This window comes from Bombus pyrosoma, linkage group LG1 (genome assembly GCF_014825855.1).
Source record: "Bombus pyrosoma isolate SC7728 linkage group LG1, ASM1482585v1, whole genome shotgun sequence".
NCBI classification, from domain to species: Eukaryota; Metazoa; Arthropoda; class Insecta; order Hymenoptera; family Apidae; genus Bombus; species Bombus pyrosoma.
In genome coordinates this window covers 4,416,346-4,435,959 of record NC_057770.1, presented here as the reverse complement: position 1 = coordinate 4,435,959, position 19,614 = coordinate 4,416,346, and the positions used below count along the sequence as shown (strand labels likewise).

General features: G+C 45.2%; 1 protein-coding gene across 9 annotated transcripts in view; it reads right to left on the bottom strand.

Moving 5' to 3' along the window:
• The window catches only part of LOC122568510 (homeobox protein Nkx-2.5-like), a 179,611-nt gene that overhangs the window by 43,206 nt on the left and 116,791 nt on the right, over nt 1–19,614 (bottom strand). For 5 of the 9 annotated variants that reach the window (XM_043728309.1, XM_043728318.1, XM_043728327.1 and 2 more), the window contains exon 2: nt 15,735–15,803. The exons of 2 other annotated variants lie outside the window; for them this stretch is intronic. The gene's annotated coding sequence lies outside the window, so the exon portion shown is untranslated. Of the gene's footprint in view, nt 1–8,725; nt 8,860–15,734; nt 15,804–16,410; nt 16,497–19,614 lie in introns of those variants that run through there. 2 more of the 9 variants (XM_043728348.1, XM_043728357.1) reach the window with 2 other exon arrangements.

Sequence of the window (19,614 nt, the reverse complement as noted above, 5' to 3'; positions counted from 1 at the left end):
GCTCTCGAGGGCGTTTTATTCGCATTCAAATGGCAGCACTTTAATTTGCATGCTAAGAGTGCTCGCCGGCCTCCCTGCCACTCTCCCGTCCGGATTTCCATTTAAACTCACAAAATGGCGCTGACTCCGCGGGGCTACAAAATTTTTTATTGAAAGATTCGACGTGGATAGCGCGAACGGTCCGGATAAAAAAAAAAAGAGAAAGGCGAAACGACCACCGTGGAAGGGGATGAAGGTTGAAAAAGAGGAAGGAAGAGTGTTAGGATGAAAGAGAAGGAAGTAGGTTGGATGTAAGAGGCGAGAAATAAGGGAGGAACGAACAGGGACGAAATGAGGAAGAGTTCACGGTTATTCCACGAGATAAAATGCCCTTTATCTGTCCCGCCGCTTCTGCCAGCCTCTCTACCCTGTTATTTTACTTCAGCATCGCCTTACTCGCTTTTTTCACGCCCTCAACGTTCCTGGGTATTACGGCCGCGAATCGCTGGCTAATTCGATTCCTTCTTTGTCCAACAGCGGTCGTACAGCCTCTTCTTGGTATCCTTTTGGGGGAAAAAAAGTCCAAGGCACTTTTGACGTCTCCCTTTGATTTTTCAAATCGGCAAGGAGGCTGACCACCTTTCAGAATTTATTTTTGCGTGGCTTGTTTTAGTTGTACAAATAGGAAATGTTGCCTCGTAGAAAAGCATATGTCGCTTGTGTTCTGACTAGTTGCAATTGCTACGGCGGGCTCAGTTTCTAGTTCGAGAGCGTAACGATTACCAAGACGATATTGCTTCGAGTCGGGCTTAATAGTGGCGTTAGACGCTGTCTTTATACCCCAATAACATTCCAACACCTAGCGTATCGTCTACAACTCCGCCTTGTCCTCTAGCGTAAACTGTGCCTTTAGCGTAAATTTTACCAGAGCAATCGCACGAGGATATTCGCGGTGAAGAAACAATCGCTACCATGAGATATCCGTATCCTGCGACAAAAATGTAATTAAGGAAAAAAGCTAAGCTTCGATAAGGTTAATCGCGACAGACGGGAAACTGTCCCCGAGACTGGCAAGGAGAAAAAAGCAAATGCTTTTTCTTAATAACGAACGATCGAGCGAAATCGTTGGAAATGTTTTTAATGGGGTCGACGGTGGACCACCTTGAGTTAATCGAATGCACTTGCATCGCGAGTGTGGCAATACGCGACCGATAATCCAGCCGAACCGTGTCAATTAGATGCCGTGGTTCGTCTGAGGCCTTCGCACAATGGCCATTCGGCGCCGAGTCGCGTATTTATGAGAATTGTACCGGTGCGGTTCGAGGCCCGGACAATGGGCGCTATTGTTTATGACAAATTAACGTGGACTGGTTGCGCAATCGTGAGCCGAGTTGTGCAAAAAGCGTCATAAATTAATTTGTAATGGCTTCCTAAGACAGAATTCGTCTTTTGTTCCTTTTACGAGACTGTTACCGATCTCATAAATCTTTGTGAAATTGCTAGAGGAAAGCTACTGTGTAGCTAGCGCAATAGAACAGGATATTGTTATAACGTGATAATGAAAACGACAATGAATTCTTAATGTGTTTGCACAGTCGTTGCGATTGTTGATGGTTCGATGAATCGAACGAAACACGTGTTACGTCGCAGGAATGTCGTTATCGAAGAAATAAAATCAGACACGTGTTATACTAGCGATCGAATTAAGATTACATGCGAAAATTTCAATTTTCTAACGTTGAATCGCGTACACGGCATATCACAGAGTTCCTTTCATCGAGGAACATCTTTGTATCGCTATCGTCAAGCGATTCGGCCGATTTGATTAGCGTCGGAGTTAAATTCTCGACCACCTACGTCATCAAGTTTGAAGGTAAATATTCGAGATGACAAGGATATAAAACAAAGTTCGTTCGTTCCTCTCAATTTTAATGAAAGGAAACGGAAAATGTTTTCAAACGGTGGATAATATCAATTCTATTAGTTAAAGTTGCGCAGGAAGTAAAATCGTAATATGGTAACCAGACGATAATTCGATAAATATATTTATTGGTATTGGAAGGTTTTTCGAGAAAAATGGAGCATGTTGCCTAAAGGTGGGTCCCGCTTATTGGTCCAACTGGGCAAACACAACCCCATCGATAACTCTCGAAGTGGTCGAAATCCAGAAACCCTGCTGAAACAATAAGCCGTTGACTCAACGTTATCCGCTTACAAGTTAAACTCCGAAGTCGGCGTTTCCGCTCGGATCTTTTCGAAAAATTCGGAATCGCGCTCGACTTCAAAGCGAACCCCCTTGTTTACGCAGCTATTAGGGTATTTAGGCATTAGGCTGGCCTGGATCCCGTGTTACTCGCCTTCGTTCCCGTTTTCATCGCGCTGAAACTTGGATTTGTCTTCCGCCACTCTGACAGGATCACCGACATCCGATCCCTCCGACGCATCCAATTGTTTCCGTTCTCTCGTCGAAACAGGGTAACTATGAATTTTTGTGTGATGGACCGGGAACGTTGTTTAACCGACCATTAAGTTTGACGAAAGGAGATTAATCGATCATCGTGTCGGTACAGTGTTCGCGAAATCCATGCAACTAGTAAATGACTGTTTCTCACATCAGGCATCCATCAAGCGATAGACTACCTCTTTTACGTAGCCGATAAACGAAACATGTAGTAAGAAAAGAGATTTATCAATAGCATTTCGCAAATACCATATGGGAGAATGCCACGTAGTGTTGTACAATTTGTGAATACACGATATATTTAATTAATATATCCCCTTGACCCTTTAAAACGTTGCTACTATCTATCGTAACGATGAACAGGAACATCCGTAAGACAATTCCAAACGTCGAAATTAACGCAATCGCTTAGCATCCCATTACGCTTTACACCAACCCCGCGCTAAAATCGAAATAAACGCGAGCTACGATAGTAGAGTGGCGGCGATCGCCTTCGTTTCGGGGGTGAACGAGTTCAATCCAGAATGATCGTGGCTTTATCGTAGCATCCGTGAGAACTGACGGGGTTGCGGTGGAGGGGTGAAAAGTACACAACGAACGCAGGAGGAAGGACTTGGGAGGGGGTGTGCAGGGGAGGGATATCGGTCTCACCCCAAACGATGGATCGTCGAAAGAAGATGTATGAAATTCCGGCGCCTCCCAGTCGGTTTTCTCCGCCGTTGGAGTAGAATATATTGGATTCTGGTAGTCAATAGAGGCAGTTAGGGGTGGCAACACACAGCCAGAGGCCGGCGGCGTTTTATCACGCGCCTTGATATACTGGGCGGCCGCTGTTAGAGGGGTTAATCTCTCACGCTCGGTTAGCTCCTATTTCTAACCTCCCCTTTCCTATTTCGTTCGCCTCTAGCCCCTCTTTCTTCCACCCCCTGTTTTCTACGCACCCTTATATCGTTCTCCCACTCCGGATACGAAATAATCGTTCGATGTTTTAAATTGAACGAAGGAAGACAAAGATAAGGACGATATTAATAGAACTTTAATTCTCTCAAAATGGATAAGTTGCTTGCTAGCTAAGAAGAACGGACTGGCGATTTCGTGACAATTTGACACTGGCAATATTTTTCGCAGCTCGTCCTAAACTCGGAGTTCTGTCGTATTCTTATTGGAAAAACAAATTGCTAAGAGGAATACATCGGAACGACGTAATATGAGAGGTTTAACAAGTTATATACGTGACTTTCGATAAGCCAAAGCTCGGTTTCCTCAAATCGTCCGGCGGATCTTCAACTTCTTACAGCGATACCTCTAACGAGCCGCGCGTTTCTCTGGACGGCTCTCACAAACGAACCATCGAAGTAGGCTGCCAATGAATTGTGCTTACTGTTCTTCCGCAGCGACGCGGTACGGAAACGGTATCGCCTCTCGGTGGTCGTCGTTAATTCTCACCTTCCGTTAACCGGTGGCCGCGGCGCGTACCGAACGCGCCTTTTCTGCTCGAGCATCGCCGGTAATTGCCGCCTGGCTGTCGTTTGCTAGCGAGCGAAAACATTCTCTTCACCCGGATGCCTTTGGAATTTATTAACTGCTTGTACCAACGACACTTCGCAGTCAATATTCTTCGGTTGCCGTTCTACTTGTTAAAACAGTCAGTCCGTGGCTGATTAATATCCGTTGCCTCTGGGAAATATCTGTTGCCGAAGCCGCTGCGGCCATCAGCTGCATGCGAGAACGACCGTAATGCTTCGCGCAGACGCGTTCTTAATCGCTTCAGAGCGTTCACGAAGCGCGAGATCGAGAATAATCGCAAGTATATGGAGATTCTAGGAAATTTGCCAACTTACGCGATACGCGTGGAAACATATCGAGGATCGTAGTACTATGAGTCAACATTTTCAGAGCTTTCATTTAATTACGCGCGCGTGTTTCAATTTTTGAACGAATTATCGCCGAACGAATTATAGTTCTCTAATCAACTATCGTATGTTATAGGTTTCTTCTCTGTCGACGCATGTCCTCAGACTAAGTAAGAAGACAATAAATATAAATCATAATGATAAACGCAGGACGCTATGTTTTAGAAACTAGCAACGGAATGACACCTGCTCCGTAAGAAGGACATCTGAAGGGACGACGGAGAGTTTCGTTCGAGAGTTGGTCATCGAGAGTGAACACTGGTCAAAGAAAAAGTGAAGTTCACTCGGCTGTTCGCGAAAGCGAATATTAACGGAATATCCAGATACCGAAAATAGCCTAAAAGATTCAGCGAAAGAAACGACTGACGCGGTGCGTTATCGCGACAATTACCGCCGCGTTCACTCGGTTTGCCTCGCGAAACAAGGGGAAGGCTACGCTCGAAAAGCGAGCGGAGGTGTTAAACGCGGCGAGGTGCGCGGCAAACAGCCGCGAAGATAAAACGTGGACGAGAACGAGAAAGGAGAGAAGGGAAGGAGAAAGAGAGAGCTCGTTAGGATTTTTCCGCGGGTGTTAACCGGCCCGGCGACGAACAGAGCGACGAACAATGCTGTCCTGTGTGGAAGCGCAGCGCTAACGAGATGACCGAACACACCGGCTGGCCCCCGTCAATTGTTTCAGCAAACAACGAAACAATGGACAGTGGCCGAGCGATACTAATGGTCGGTTTATACGCTCCTTAACTCGTCGGCTCCCTCTCTCGCCGGACAGGGAACCGGAGACCTCTTCTCCAGGCCAACGAGAAACGCTGGAGCCATATTGGGCCACCCTGATTCTTTCCGCGGTCTGATACCTCGACCTGGCTTTTACTTTTCACCACGTCTCCGACGCTACCTTCGTTCACTGTCGATATTTATACAGATCACCTGTGTACGATCGATGAGCGTCGAACTATGGATGTTGTAACTCGATGAACGTAATTCTTTGACGACCACGGACTGAAACGATGAAGTTGCATGAGATCATTCTGGAGGACAACGTGTTTGGTAGTTCTTTGAAAATTTAGTCGAATTCTCCTACCAAGTCTTTCTTTATCAGTTTCTGAATTTCATCTTCATAGTACCAAATTTTTGTACGCCAATTACTTGGACCTAATTAATCAGAGTAGCGATAGAACGGTACGCGGGTACTTTTTGTAGCCACTGTACGTACGCGAACTCCGGTCTACTGCGATAACCGTTCATTGCCAACTATTCAGATAAATAGCGGGTTCTGTACTCAATTTTCTGAAAGAACTGCATGTAGAATCTTTTAGAGTTTACCGTTGCTCTTTCTTCTTGGATAAATATTCAACCTCCGTGTCTACATCTCTACGAACTCAAGCAGCTTATTTTGGACGCAGCAACGTGGACTCTGTCAGACGACAGCGTGAAAGAAGCTTCGCGATATCTGGTCGACAGGATCTCGACAGTCGTTCGCAGGTCGAAGGAAGGGTCCTGAGACTTGGCTCGTGGAAAGGGTAGCGCGACGCGAGGCGTGCACGCTCGCGAAACAGAGAGAGCGGCCGATTCCCGATAGGCCAAATTGTTAATAACGCTTCACCCTCGTCGCGCGAGATATCGCGCTCCGCTCGCATTACCATGTGAATATAGTCGTACAGTCGTTCCTGGCGAGGGTAGAGGCCCGTTTACAGGGTTGACACCCCCTCGATACATTATTCTATGGGCGCTAATGTAATATGACGAAGGTCGGCGAGGGTTCGTACGAACGCTTATCGTTCCTCGAGATAAGGAGGTCCCCGCTAGTTATCCAGTTAGCGCGTCATTGTCCGATGATTTTAGATCGCCCACCGATACATCGTTTTAACGCTATCGACGCCACGTGTGACAACCCTCCGCCCCTTTCTCCCCTTGCCGCGTCTATAGTCGGTTACCATAGTCATCGTGGCCCCTCTGGCTCGTCTCTCCACAGCCAGATACGACGGAATACGATGACAAATGACGCGCGGCACGATCGATCTCTTCCAGCCAAACAGATTCTCGTTCTACGAGAGTCGAGATAGCGATAATCGCGGGACCGAACCGAACGCGATGGAATTACTCTTGCGGCGAACGTTCCTTTGTTTGATTCCGTTGCTCGTGATTTTCACCCTCTATGACTACTACTTTTCTCCCGAGGAAATACTTGACGGGGAATGCTACTGGAACCGACGGGGCACGATAAGTATCGTGGCATTACGCCGCGCTTAAAAGAGAAAGGAGTTTGTTTCCACGTTTGGAAAAACGTTCGATCTGTCCTCCTTTTGTTTTAACGCTGGATCGATTACGATATCCGCGGATCGTGTGTTCCTTCTACATTACGTTACACGACACGTATTTTCTATCTCTGGTCGTAATCCCTCCGCTACTTTGTTCTTCTCGCGAGAAAAATTCCAAAGGAATTAACAGATACGATCCAGGAAACCGTTGCGTTGAATCTCGTTGCGCTTTGTGCCATCATAGTTCGTGCGTCATGGTTGTTATAACAAAATCTTAAATCTTTCTTCTCTAGCAGCCTGTACATTCTCGATCTTTCCTCTTCCGCTCTATCGCACGTTATATAATGTATCTGTGAAACGCCGATTTCATCAAACTGGATTATAATTTCGCAGAAACTGTGAGCGCTCTAAGAAATAATAAGGCAACTTGGAGATGCATCTGTATAGATATTTCTTAGCTGGCTTCGTCAAGTTCGCGGAATACATGTGGAACGAGCATCCGGGTGGTGCGTCGCCGAGGGACACGCGTGTGCATCGACGTGTGCACTCGTGCACAAAGCCGGGCCGGCTTGGATCGGCGCGGAACCGCGGCGTATATACGATCCGGAGCCGGTGGTTCATAACTCGGAGGGGCCCGCACGAATGAAGTTGTCGTCGTAGGCCTCGTCCTGCCGCGGCGAAACTTATCGGTGAGAGACAATGCGACGCATAAATATCTCACGAGTTTTCTCTCTTTCTCTTTCTCTTGCTCTTCGAGATACGGTGTGTGGGATCGTGTGCGATCACGGGCACACGTGCACCACGATGCGCCGGCACACGCGCGCGTTCCGCCGTGTTCGAGCTGCAGCGGGTCAAAATGTCGAGACCGAGGGGTTCGGTCCAGAAAAACTGGCGCACGATCCTTGCCCTCTCTGCTAAAGGATACGCGCGATATTCTTGCGAGAATATTCCCCCGTGAAAGCGACTATTTACGACAAGCACGCGGACGCTGAGCCTCGTTTTACGCGAGGCGTTAGTCAGACAGGAAAGCGGTTGGTTCGGGAGGTATTAGAGTTTCGAAAGGACGTGTCGAGTTGGTTGTCGAGAAGAGTTGTCGAGTGGATTTTGCATGAAATTGTAAAACGTGACGAAGAGAAACTTCGCACGATGCTGGATTTCAATAAATGACGAGGATGATGTAGACGATGATTAGGTTATTGACACCTTGTCTAACGATAATTTTTCATGGATACATCCGTCAGACATTCCGTATTAGTTCGAAAACATCGTACGCGATTCGTATTTAGTTATGTGAACTTCGATGCAAGAAAACGTCTTCGTTGTCTTCGAGATCCACGATGCGCACTGCGAAGTGCGACGCAACGTTATAAGACGAGGGGATTAAACACGTTTCGCAACACACTTCGGAATACGATGTATTTGTGCGACGCTGAAGAATTGCGCGTCTTCATAGCCGCGAAGAAGCCGGTTCTCGGATAAAACTTCAATGAAGCCTTCTACCCAGAAAATATCGTTGAAGTAGGTACAGAAGAAAGGTATACGGTACCTTTCACAACGTAGCGAGATATCAAGAACAGAAATCTGAACGAGTAATTTCAAGATTCACCGTCGGAAGTTGTACAATTCCATCTTCGCTCCTTTTTCCACGATTTCACCGGGAAATTTGCATAGCTGAATTACATAGACCGAAAATCTTGTATCCGACGAAGTAAGTACGCGTACCATGGACCGAATTTCAGAGAGAAATTCGGCCTGCAGGAAGGATTAAGCGAAGAGGGAACAACTTGGTCCGAGTTGCTTGATCCCAGGCGAAAGCGTAAACGGGTTCGCAGGAGGCTCGAAGCGGAGCGGAATTTAAATAGCCGCCCCCGACGGGATTAACCGCCATTTTGCGCTTCCACCCTCCGACAGAGCGGCCGTAAAGGGAGGGAGATAGGGAAAAACAAGATGGCGGTGGGCGAGAAGGGTGGTCTTGCCACTCGCGGCAATTAAATGCTATAATGGCGTTAATTATTGTAGAACGTCGCGAGGCCGGAATAGTTTTGTCCTGACGCCGGAATCGCCCCTGTAATTTACCCTTTCTTCCTTGCTTTACTACACGCCACGTTTCTTCTTACCCCCGGAAGACTCCGGCATCATTTGGAAATTGAGCATAAGAATTCTTCTCAGAGTTGAATCGTCTTCGAGCATCGTAGTCTGTTTGGAAGGTTAATTTATAATTTCGAAGGTCCATTCGGGTTCTTTTAAATACCTATAACAATAAAGAAAACGCAGGATTGATTCGTCTGAATTTTCTATAGTTCTCGTACTGTGAACTCTCTCGAACGAACGTTCGTCTTTTCTAAAATTTGAATGTTTAAAACATTCACCTCGTGTCTGACCATAACAGCGTGAAACATTCTTCACGCCTAGTCGAGTTCGTTCTATCTACGGTAAAAGATATAAGAATAGAAAATTTCGGTCCATGAAGTTAATCCGGATTATCTGCCATCGTTTGTTACGGTAATTCAACGTCGGTCGAACGTCGACGAGACGAACGTTCGATTTTTCCTTGGTTCGATCGTCGAACAGGGCCGTGTAATGGCTGAATGGAAGCATTGGCCGGTTCGTTTGTAAGTGAGGAGGACAGAAGTTTCGCCGTCGCGGCGGACAATTTTGGTTCGAGTTTAATTACATCAGCCCCGAGGGACAATCAGATATAAACGGCGTACAAGGGCGACCGCCTTCGGCCACCTCCGCCAAGGGTTGGCACGGAGAAAATGGCCGGAGCCTGGTGGTTCGCTGACATTATCGGCGAAAAACGAGTGAACCCGCCTCCCGAGGCCGGCAGCCTGGGTAATTACGAGTCTTTCTTAACAAATTTTTAATTTAACCTGTTTTTCCCCTCCCTCTCTCTCTCTCTCTTATAACTCTTGTAATAGGCGAGCCACCGCCGAGGAAACGCGCGATAAATAATCTCTCCTTATCTGACGATCTTCTTGCAACCTCGTGGGGACTCTGGCTGATAATGGATAATAATGGAGATTGAGCTGCCGTTTGGGTTGGAAATGAAGTCGTTGCGAGTGGTTGTTAAAGCGAACGGTAGGTTCGAATGGAAGATGTTTCGAATCGGATGAATTTGAAATTCATGTCGTGATTTTATACGAAATTTTCGAACCAACCTGCACGTTTCTACGATCGATTAAGTCTTCCATTGTACTATCTGTTACTTGCGCAATTATCCAGGAACGTTATTGTTGCTCTCTTCCCCAAAAATCGAATAACTTGCTTACTTGCTCTTATAAATTCGTTTGTCGCGAGAAAGTTGTATTAGCCGATAGTGAATTTCAAGATGCGTTGGAAAGAACGATTCTACAACGTCGTCGGGTTTTTCTACTTTAAAATTTGAGGAATTATCTATCAGTAGGGCTTCTCAGTAGTTCAATTAACGTGTGCGTTAAGTTTAAGATAGTCGTGTGGATAGCGAACGTCCTTCCTATGTAGAACAGAGTTTCCATTTCCCTCGGTAGGAAACGGTTGATATTACCAGTTGGAAGTATTACCAAAACGAACGATTCTCTATCGACGACACATTGTTTCTCCGCGAATTTTGCGACGTAACTGAAAACCACCGTGAGAAAGATCTCGTCGATGGGTCCAGAAATTAAGCACGAGATCGAGCGTGAAGATACTCGGGAGAATCTCGGTCGAGCGAGTAACTACAACGGATCCATCGAGACGCGCATTCAGCTTGACCTTTCCGCACCCCCGCGTTCCATCCCTTCGACATTTCTCTTTTTTCATCGAACAATCTGCTCGACGGTGTTAATATAGCAGCGCGATAGACTCGAGCTTTCATTCCGAGGAGTAAGACGTTTCGAACCCCTTGGAACACGGCCTGCGAACGCATTCAGAAATTCGAACTGGGTCGTGCCTCGAAATTCCTTCAATAGATCGTGTTTCCCCTTCTTTTTCCCTCCTCGAGTCACAATAACCCTGGAAACGCACTCTCTCGCGGGCTTTTCAGGTTAACTCGCTTTACTATCGGCGGCCACTTTTCACGTTGCATTCAGCCACGATGAAGTCATCGCTCTTTTACCGCTTCTTTTTCTGTGTTGTATAAAAGCCGAGACTCTTTCCTCGTTCTTTTCTCCCTATTTTCTTTTCAGTGTGACACGCGTGTATCATACGAGGAGCAGGTCGTAATTCAGTTCCTTTTCGTTCTCTTGGCGGTGTTGATGAGATTTCTATCGATGTCACGTTATACAAGCATAGAGCTAATCCTGCTTTTATTGCTCTAATTTATTCTGTTATTATCGAGGAATAAAAATCACGAATGATATACGTATAACTTTAGCTTCATTTTGTAGCGGCCCCAAAGACGAAGATTATTTTACAACTATCGCTGTGTTTCGAATGATCGTGAACGTTCCTCCCCACAAAAGGTGACAACTTTCCAATAGTTTGACATATCGCCTGTCAACGAAATCCTGCAATTCTATTATCACAGAGATCCTTTAACGCGCGCACATCGTAAATGCATCTCCATCGCAAGGATCTATGTGATCTTACGCAATAAAGGAAATCTTTCTCTTTTGTTTTTGTCTTTTAACGTGGAGGAAATCCGCACGGACACCAGGCTGCTTCTGAAGAAAGCGGCGTGGTAGTGCCGGACGATAAAGGAAATCTAGATTTCGTCTAACGCAACAGTTTCTATTTCTCCCTCTCGTAACGATCTCGCGCCGTTCTCTGCCGAAGGGTCTGAGAAGAAATCTGCCATCTCGCAAGGGTGATCAGCGCCAGTCTTCGAGCTGAGAAACAATAATGTCGTGTGCTTTACGATACGAGCGTGCTTTCGTATCGGCCACCTACGGCCCAACTACACGAGCTACCACTTTGCGCACACTTAGGCGGTGCATGAGTAACAATTCACCGAGCGTCCTTGCCGTCGAATAAATTGCGCGAAATTACGGCACGATGTTACGTCGCGTAAATGGTCCGATAGAAAGTTCCCTCGGCGCGTTATATCGACGGATTCATTGGGCGATCGGCTGGCTAGCTTAACGAAGATCGAAGATCGTCTCAGAATTTCTACCGGTCGTGGATATCGGAATCGACCAGCGATAAACGTTCTCTCCGGAAATACCATTGATCCGCGTAAGTATCTTTTACTTACAGTGTCCGTTAGAGACACAAGGTGCCGCCTGTCAAAATGTACATCGTTTTTAAGAGACATATTAATTGATCCACGAGCTTTTAAAATTGCGTCTAACGTATATTTATTGTTTTTAATCGTATGAATAATCTAGAGCGGAAGCAGAACATTTTTGCTTTGGCGTAAGTGCAGGAGAAACGCACCACGTTTTTAAAGATGTTTGAAAATCGAATATTTTAGGAAAATCAAACGCCGTCCTCGTGAGTTTGTACGATTCTTTCTAAAGTATGTAAGGATCTCTAGGTAACATTTCTATAAATAACGGCAGAATGTGAGAAATAATATTCTAATATCGACGAGTCATCTTTCTCTTGCCACTACGAGCGAGATGGACCACTCTAACGTAAGTTACAATCGTTCGTGAAATTGATAATCATCTCTATAATTATTCGATGGACGAGAAGAAGAGTTTCTGTTACTATCTAGTATCGTCGCTAATATCGTTATAAAATTACAATAGTCATTGCTCGGATACGTTGAAGCATTTGGCCGCGGAAAAGATCGCCGAATGCAGAAATCTTCGGAAGCCTTTTACTTTCTTTCAACGCAACAATTTAAACTCTTTTACGCACATGTAGCTCGATACTGTACTACCGATATCCTCGTTTCCGGTATGTTTGACAATGGCGGGCGAACAAAAGTCCGTGTTAATCGAACGCAGACCATAGGGATCAAGTGAAACCTATTTACATAGGGTAATTAGATTCCGTACGATAGGAGCCCCGACCGATTCCTTTCCATGCGAAAACGATTTTCGCGATAGCTCCGGCTCGACGATTAACCCCTAAGTCGATCGTGCTCCTTCTCTCTTTCTCCAAGAAATATATTTGTCTTTTATCCACGCAATTAGTAAGTCAACGATATCACGATGACCAAACGCGTTTATAACCGGTTTAGGATTAACTAACATCCTCTCGTTTCTTTCTACGTAGCTTGCCTCTTTCTCGCAACCGTTCCCTCCACTCGCCTCCTCCGTCATTTCGATTTTCTCTTTTTCTTCGACACCGCTCGCCGCTCGCGAGGAATATTAATTAACACGGAGATCGATTCGGATGCCGTGTTGAAGTTAACGTTAATTCAGGGCCCGCGATTGAATCGTTCGCGGCTGATAAATGACTCGCGTCGCTCGCCACGATGTCTGTCGCGAAAGGCCTCGCGATTTCGCCTCGGTAATCTGCGATTTTCGACCGTGAATTATACTCGTTCCCCGGCCAAGATGCCGATCGCCCGCGCGCTAATTGCGTCGTCGCGTGTCTTTTCCAAAGACGCTCCTGTTTTTTGCCCCCCTCGGCAGATTTCGATCTTACGTATTATGTACTTTTTAGGGACCAGGCATTAATGTCTGGTGTGCATCCTTTGTAGCGCATTTTTAGTAGATCGAGCGCGTAAGAATAATTTGCGAATTCTTTTTTGTTAAAGGTGAAAGGGGGAAGCAGGTGCACGAAGTAAATCGATCTTACATCGTTACGTTTAAACGTAAACGTAATAATTTATCTCGAATCAATCAGGCGCAAGGATCTTCCGAGATTTAATCTCTTAAAGGAAAGAAAGATAACGAAATGAGAAGATGATAGGGTTTAAGGGGACAGTCCTGTTCCATCGACGATTCTAGCAAACTTTCCAGCCAACTGGACGAACCGTCGCACGAACCGTCGTGATAATTAAATTCAACGATGATCGTGGCGGCATCGGACGCCGAGGGACGATTCCGTTCGAATCACTTTCACTGGAAAAAGTATTACGGAAATTTGCTTTAATGGCGCCGGATTCCCTTGGAGCAGCTCCCCCCTTTGGACGGACCGATCGTCCATCGTCGATTCTTCGCTCGCTTTGCTCCGCGAGCGACTAACTTTCGCGTCCGAATGAAATTTGCATCCATTAAGCGTCGATTAAAAGGAAGGCGGCCCGTCGCGTCGTTACGAGCCGGACGAACCTTTCGCGAATAAATTTTCGTACAAATTCAGACTCGACTCCCTGAGCGAATCTTCGACATGGCAAAGAGGAACACTTCGACTTCGGTCGCTTCGTTTTAAGCGTTCGTCAGCTAAATAGGAGCGCGCGTTTCCACGAACGCTTCGCAATCGTTCGGCGAAATTGCTTATACCATAATTAACGTAAGCGGATAATTAGCGAGCGAGCCGGCAAATGAGCTGGAATTGATATCGCTATCGGCGACTGTCATAAGCGACAGAAAAACACGTGTTACATAACGAATTAGCAATATCCACTTGCCGAAAGGAATTCCTTCTGGTCTTTATATCTCGTTTTCGCTCTCCTTCCCTGTTTTCTTTTTTCTTCTCTCGAGGCTCTTTCTCTACAACTTTCGTTGAACGTCGACTGTCGACGACCGATCAAAATATTGATTAACTTTTTGCTCCTGACCTCGTCGCCATTCGCGCTTTCTTCGCGTGAATCTCTCCGCCGTGCCCGTCGTTAATTGATAATAATTAGCAGGCCAATTTGCGCAATCCGCAACAGAGTCTCTGGCGAACACGACTCTAACGATCAACGACGAAGGAAAAAATCAGCTTTCTATTCGGACCGATGGACGCGGCTAATTATTCGCAGATCTACAATTGGACGAGCGTTACGTAATCGGCCGTAGAAGCCGTCGTTTCGACGAGACGACGTTGCGAAACCAGTCCTGTTCGGTTATCGGACTTTTCTTATTTTCTCGGTAACTCTTAATTAAATTGCAACTAAATGTTCCTGTTTTTAAACGACGAACATGCACTCTTTTGCTTATTCTTATTTCGATAGGTCAGCTAAAGGGCACTGGTTTTTGTGAGCTATTCATAGAAAAACGTAGCGCTGCTTCTATCTTTATTTCCTCTTTTCTTTTTTCCCGATTTCTGTTTAGACTAGATGAGATAGCGTGGAAAGCAGCGCGATCACTGCAACGTCATATTGCATCGAGATTATTTGCTTTCTCAATTCTGACGTTATATACACACTGCGCCGACAAATTGATATAAAATTTTGCGAAATATACGAACGTCCGTGTAGATCCGCTAGAAAGGAAGGGGCATCAAGAAACTTTGAAATTTAAGGAATTTTTTCTTTTTTAAATTTGAGGAAATTTAAGGAAAGGAAAAATTACGTTGCTATTAGAAGTCCCGAATAATAAGATACCTTATCTACAGTGATAACCATTTTTGTAATTTAGTTTTGTAAAATCATCGTTACTTCCATTGTTGGAAAATTTCCGATTAATCGTCCGCGAAATACGCAGAGTCCGCGGTGTTCCTGAATAATGTTCGACATGCTACAAAAATTATTTCGATCGCGCAATGTTATTTGATTCAGCCAAAAATTTTCAATGAACGGACTGTTCAAACGTGTAAAGAAACGATTCTTGGCGCTCAGAATATATGGTCGCATTTTCACAGCGATGCGACGCGACGCGCTGCGAATGCAGCCTGTCGGAGTCGCGATTAAGCGATGGAATCGGTTTAAAAATCGGCACGGCTATCCCATGAACGGATTCATCAGAGATTCCAGCTGTACACGTACACGTACACGTACACGGAGAGTATATCGCCGAAATAATCTGCAATCTGTATCCTCGCGTGTTTTCTGCCACGCGCTTTATCGCGATCATTAATACATCCTCTCACGGAGTCCGAAATTTATCGGCAGATAATTAATTTCGTTGCATAACGCCGCCTTTAATCGGTCATTAAGCCTTGCTTCCCGGGGCAGGCGCCTTTAATTCGACGACAGACGGTGTTTTATTTGCTCTGCGTGCGCTCGCCGAGCTGCCGGCATTGTTCCATTTCCAAGAAACTCGGACGAATATGAATGAGTTTGTACCAACGAATCGTTCCATCTATAACACGTTGGTATTCTCGAATTTTTAACCTCGTTCCTTTCCAACTTTGTGTGAGAATTGTTCAAGGAAGATCGAATGAAATTCGAGATAGAATACTTACGTGTTTCGTCATGTAAAGCGGAAATTGGATACGGCGTAACGTAGTCTGCTCTACTTATGCTTCTTCGAGCTGTAAAGCAGAAAGCGGAGTTAGAATTTTCGTGCGTCTTCGATTAAAGGGAACGTCGTGCGTTCGATTAATCACGGCAATTTCCCGAACGCTTTCAACACAGAAAGCATATACCAAGTACAAAATGAATAACCGTAGAGAAATAAATAATCGGACGAAGCTGGATCTGTGACAATCTTGACTTTTTTAATCTGCCAGCATCGTGCTCGAATGGAGAGTCGTCTAAAGAAGAGAATCGTTTAAATTATGACTCGACATTTCAATGATTCGTAAAATAGAAAAAGGTATTCGCGTTAAAATTATTTTTATTTTTAAAACATTCGAAACTTTGTCGAAACGAAAGTCGTGCTTTATTGAAATCGGGAAATTTAAGGATCGTAACAGGGTCAATCTATTAACGTGGAAGTTCCTCGAATGCTAGTGGCGTAATTACGTGATTACTCGAATCGCGGTGGGGCATCTCGCGTTCGAGCTAGAGTTATCGTACGACGTCGTCGAATTCTTGGAATCTCGGGTCCGCTGTGACCTGTATTACAATAAATTTTGTGGCGGCCAGCTTGCATCGTTTATTAAGTCAGTGGAAAACCGAGGCATTGATGCTGCGTACCGATAAAACATCCGAACGATGATTTTCCAGCGGAGATGGCTGCCGGATAACGCTCCCCGAGGCCAACGAACTGACCAGCTTCGAGATCTCTGGCTGTTCCTTATCTCGTTACGAAAATAATCTCGTTCGATGAGACTTCTTGAACCGCGTCAAACGAACAGGGACAGGAATCAACAAATTTTAAAGTCTAAAAATTGATTCCGAGCTTAAAATTCTTCCACGTATATGCGAAACCAGATAATAAAATAAAATAAAATTTCTATTTACCGAGCAAGTATACATGAACGATATACTTTCTTCGTTGCTTTAATATGAAATTGGTATCGCATGCAACATCATATACCTTGTACGTGATAGCATTTACCAGAAAATTTATGGTGACACTTTAGAACCTAGAAAACAATAAGAGTATCATAATACACACGAATCTGTGCAGTTTGCTGGAAGCGTTCTCGCTTCCAACCATTCCATATAATACCAGAAAGACGACATTGAGATTTATCAAGGAGTTTAAATAATTTAAAACGTAACTACAGCATCATTCAACGCGATCTAACTTGCTAAAAAGTTAATGCCACATAGCAAAGGGGAAGAGTATGTAAAACAAATTATATTAACGTTACTCTTTCTACTAATTCTTACCACCAATTGCAATACGAATCATCGTAACTAGAAATGATTTTCTTGCTCGAAAATATCTCGATACCTTCTTATCAATGAAAATTCCGAACGCTTTGTTCGTTGCGCGAAGGCTCGCGGAAAATTGAGAATCGTTAGACCTTACCGCTAAATCTGCGTCGCAATCTGCAAAATTTCCAACGCGAAGCACCCTTTGATCTAAGCGCGAACGAGCGAGAGACGATCGTCGATCATCGCGGAGAGCGTGACAATCAGAAAGGGTTCTTCTCGCGGGATCAGGAACGAGAGATTGGCTAATTAGTCGAGAAGATCACGCGCACCTGTAACGACAGAAACGGACGAAATTCCCTCTAACTATTTGCTTATCGATCGGACGCGTAGGTAGGTCGATTTTTCTCTGGCTCGTCCATTCACGGCAGTCGAGATAATGCGGCATTAACGTGAACGGATTACGGAGTCGCACAGTTAGGTCTAACAAGCGGACCGGTAGCTTAGGCGATATTATCTGATCGATGTTATCTCTGTACATGAAACAGTGAGCAAAAGAACCGGCGAAGAGGCGAACGGTCGCCTGGTGACCGGCGACTAATTACGCGATTAAAATTCAAGCGTACCGAGCGGAAAGCGGGAGTCGAGTCGCTGGAAGCGGAGCAGTTCCGATAACGACGCGGCGATACCAACGGACACGCGTGTTTCTCCTTAGTGCCGCGGACGATTCCCGATTTGTAGGAGGTGGCAAACGCGAGCCTTTGAAATTTCCCAGCGTCTTGAATCTTATTCGGATTGGAGCAAGTCGAGTTCGAGGAATTTGAAACCTCTCGAGCACTGTGAGTTTGTTATTTGGTAATCTGAAAAATCATTTCGAGTTTCTACGCTCGATCTTAACTTTTCTAGAGTGACTTGAATCCAGGCTTTGGCATTTTTCAATGCTTTGAGTTTCGTTCGGACTAGTTCGATCGTTTCGACTCTAGAAACTCGATTTCAAACAACTTGAAACCTCTTTCGCAGAGTTTAACTCGTTGTGTAACGTCCTGCGATCGATTTTCACAGAACTTGATTTGAAGTGGGATTTTCCAACATTTTCAACCTTTGTTCAGATTGATTAAGTCGCTTCTTAAGCTTCTCTGGAAAAACAGTTCTTCGACAGCGCGAATTTACTAGTTGGTTTGAAATCTCTTCAAATTTCTACGACCCTAAATTGATTCGTGACTTGAAATTAAGTTATAAATTATCTTGATACAAGTCAAGTTGCTTGACATCCTTTCAACCCAATTAACCTGATTTACTTCGCTTTAGATCGTTTCTGTTCTTTGACAACAGCCAATTTCGTTTCCTAGATTCTTGTACAGTGATAAAATCGTCGTAAAACGACCCTGATATTCGTCGGATTTAATACAATTTATCCAAGTTATATTCGTCCAACTTCAAAGAATCGACGGAAGTATTTAATTGTTCGATTAGAGGCGAAAGCACGCGTTCAACATCGATGGATAAGGGTGAAGATTTCCCATTGGGGCGTCGCTAAAAGGGAAATTACACCAAGGAAACTAACGGTCGAAAACGGCTTATGACGAAGGATGCTGGTCGAGAAGGGAACGGAAAGATCGGACTAACAACCGGACGAGCAATTAGTATGTTTTTAAACTGGCGCTAACTAGTCGGCGAAACCCACGCGATATCTACACGGAACAAGCCCACATCTCCACTTTCGCTTTCGATACTTGTTCAGACACGAAGAAAATCCAAGGAACAAGTTTCAAATAAAGTTCGCTACGATACAAACACAAAACGAACCACTTCTGCTTGGCTAGAAGATTACAACTGTGTAAGTCTGTTCGATATTGTTCTTCATGACGCTGTATCGTACGTTTATCGTACATTGTCGTTCGAAGTACATTGTATTTTCTCAAATCGTTAGATCGAAGCAACGATGCTCGAGAGAACCGAAATAAAACTCGTATTCTCAAATTCTTGCTTCGCAATACCACGATTCTCAGCCTGTCGATTTTCAGTGCACCGAACAGAGGTCATCCACTCAAAAAAAGAGAGAGAGAAAAGAAAAAGAAGAAAGACTTATCGTCTAGCTGATAAGACAACGACAATAAGAAATTAGCAAACACCACACTGAAGGATAGGAGGACCGTAGAAAAGATCGTAGAAAGAGGAGAGAATACGAAGAAGAGAAAAAGGAAGAAGAAGAAGGGGTGGCGGTAGAGGATGGAGGAGCGGACGGGCCACCAGACGAAAAAATTCGGAATATTTATGCTCGGTATTATTAGCGTACGTCGGCGATATCTCGGTGGGCATCGCTAATTAGGCCGCGCGAACGACGCTCTCGAGCCTTTCGGCAAACAGTGCTGGCTACTGTCTTTAAAGGTTCTCCACGGGTGCAATCAAGATGGTGGCGCCGGCCGCCCGGGGCGGGTCGATTCCGAAACTAATTGCCACGGCTAATTTATTCCCGCGACATGTACGCACAGAGACGCCATTCTCGGCTACCGCGTAATCGTCGCGACGTAATCGCCGGGACGCGAGAGTGCCACCAGTTGGACACCGTTGAAAGAG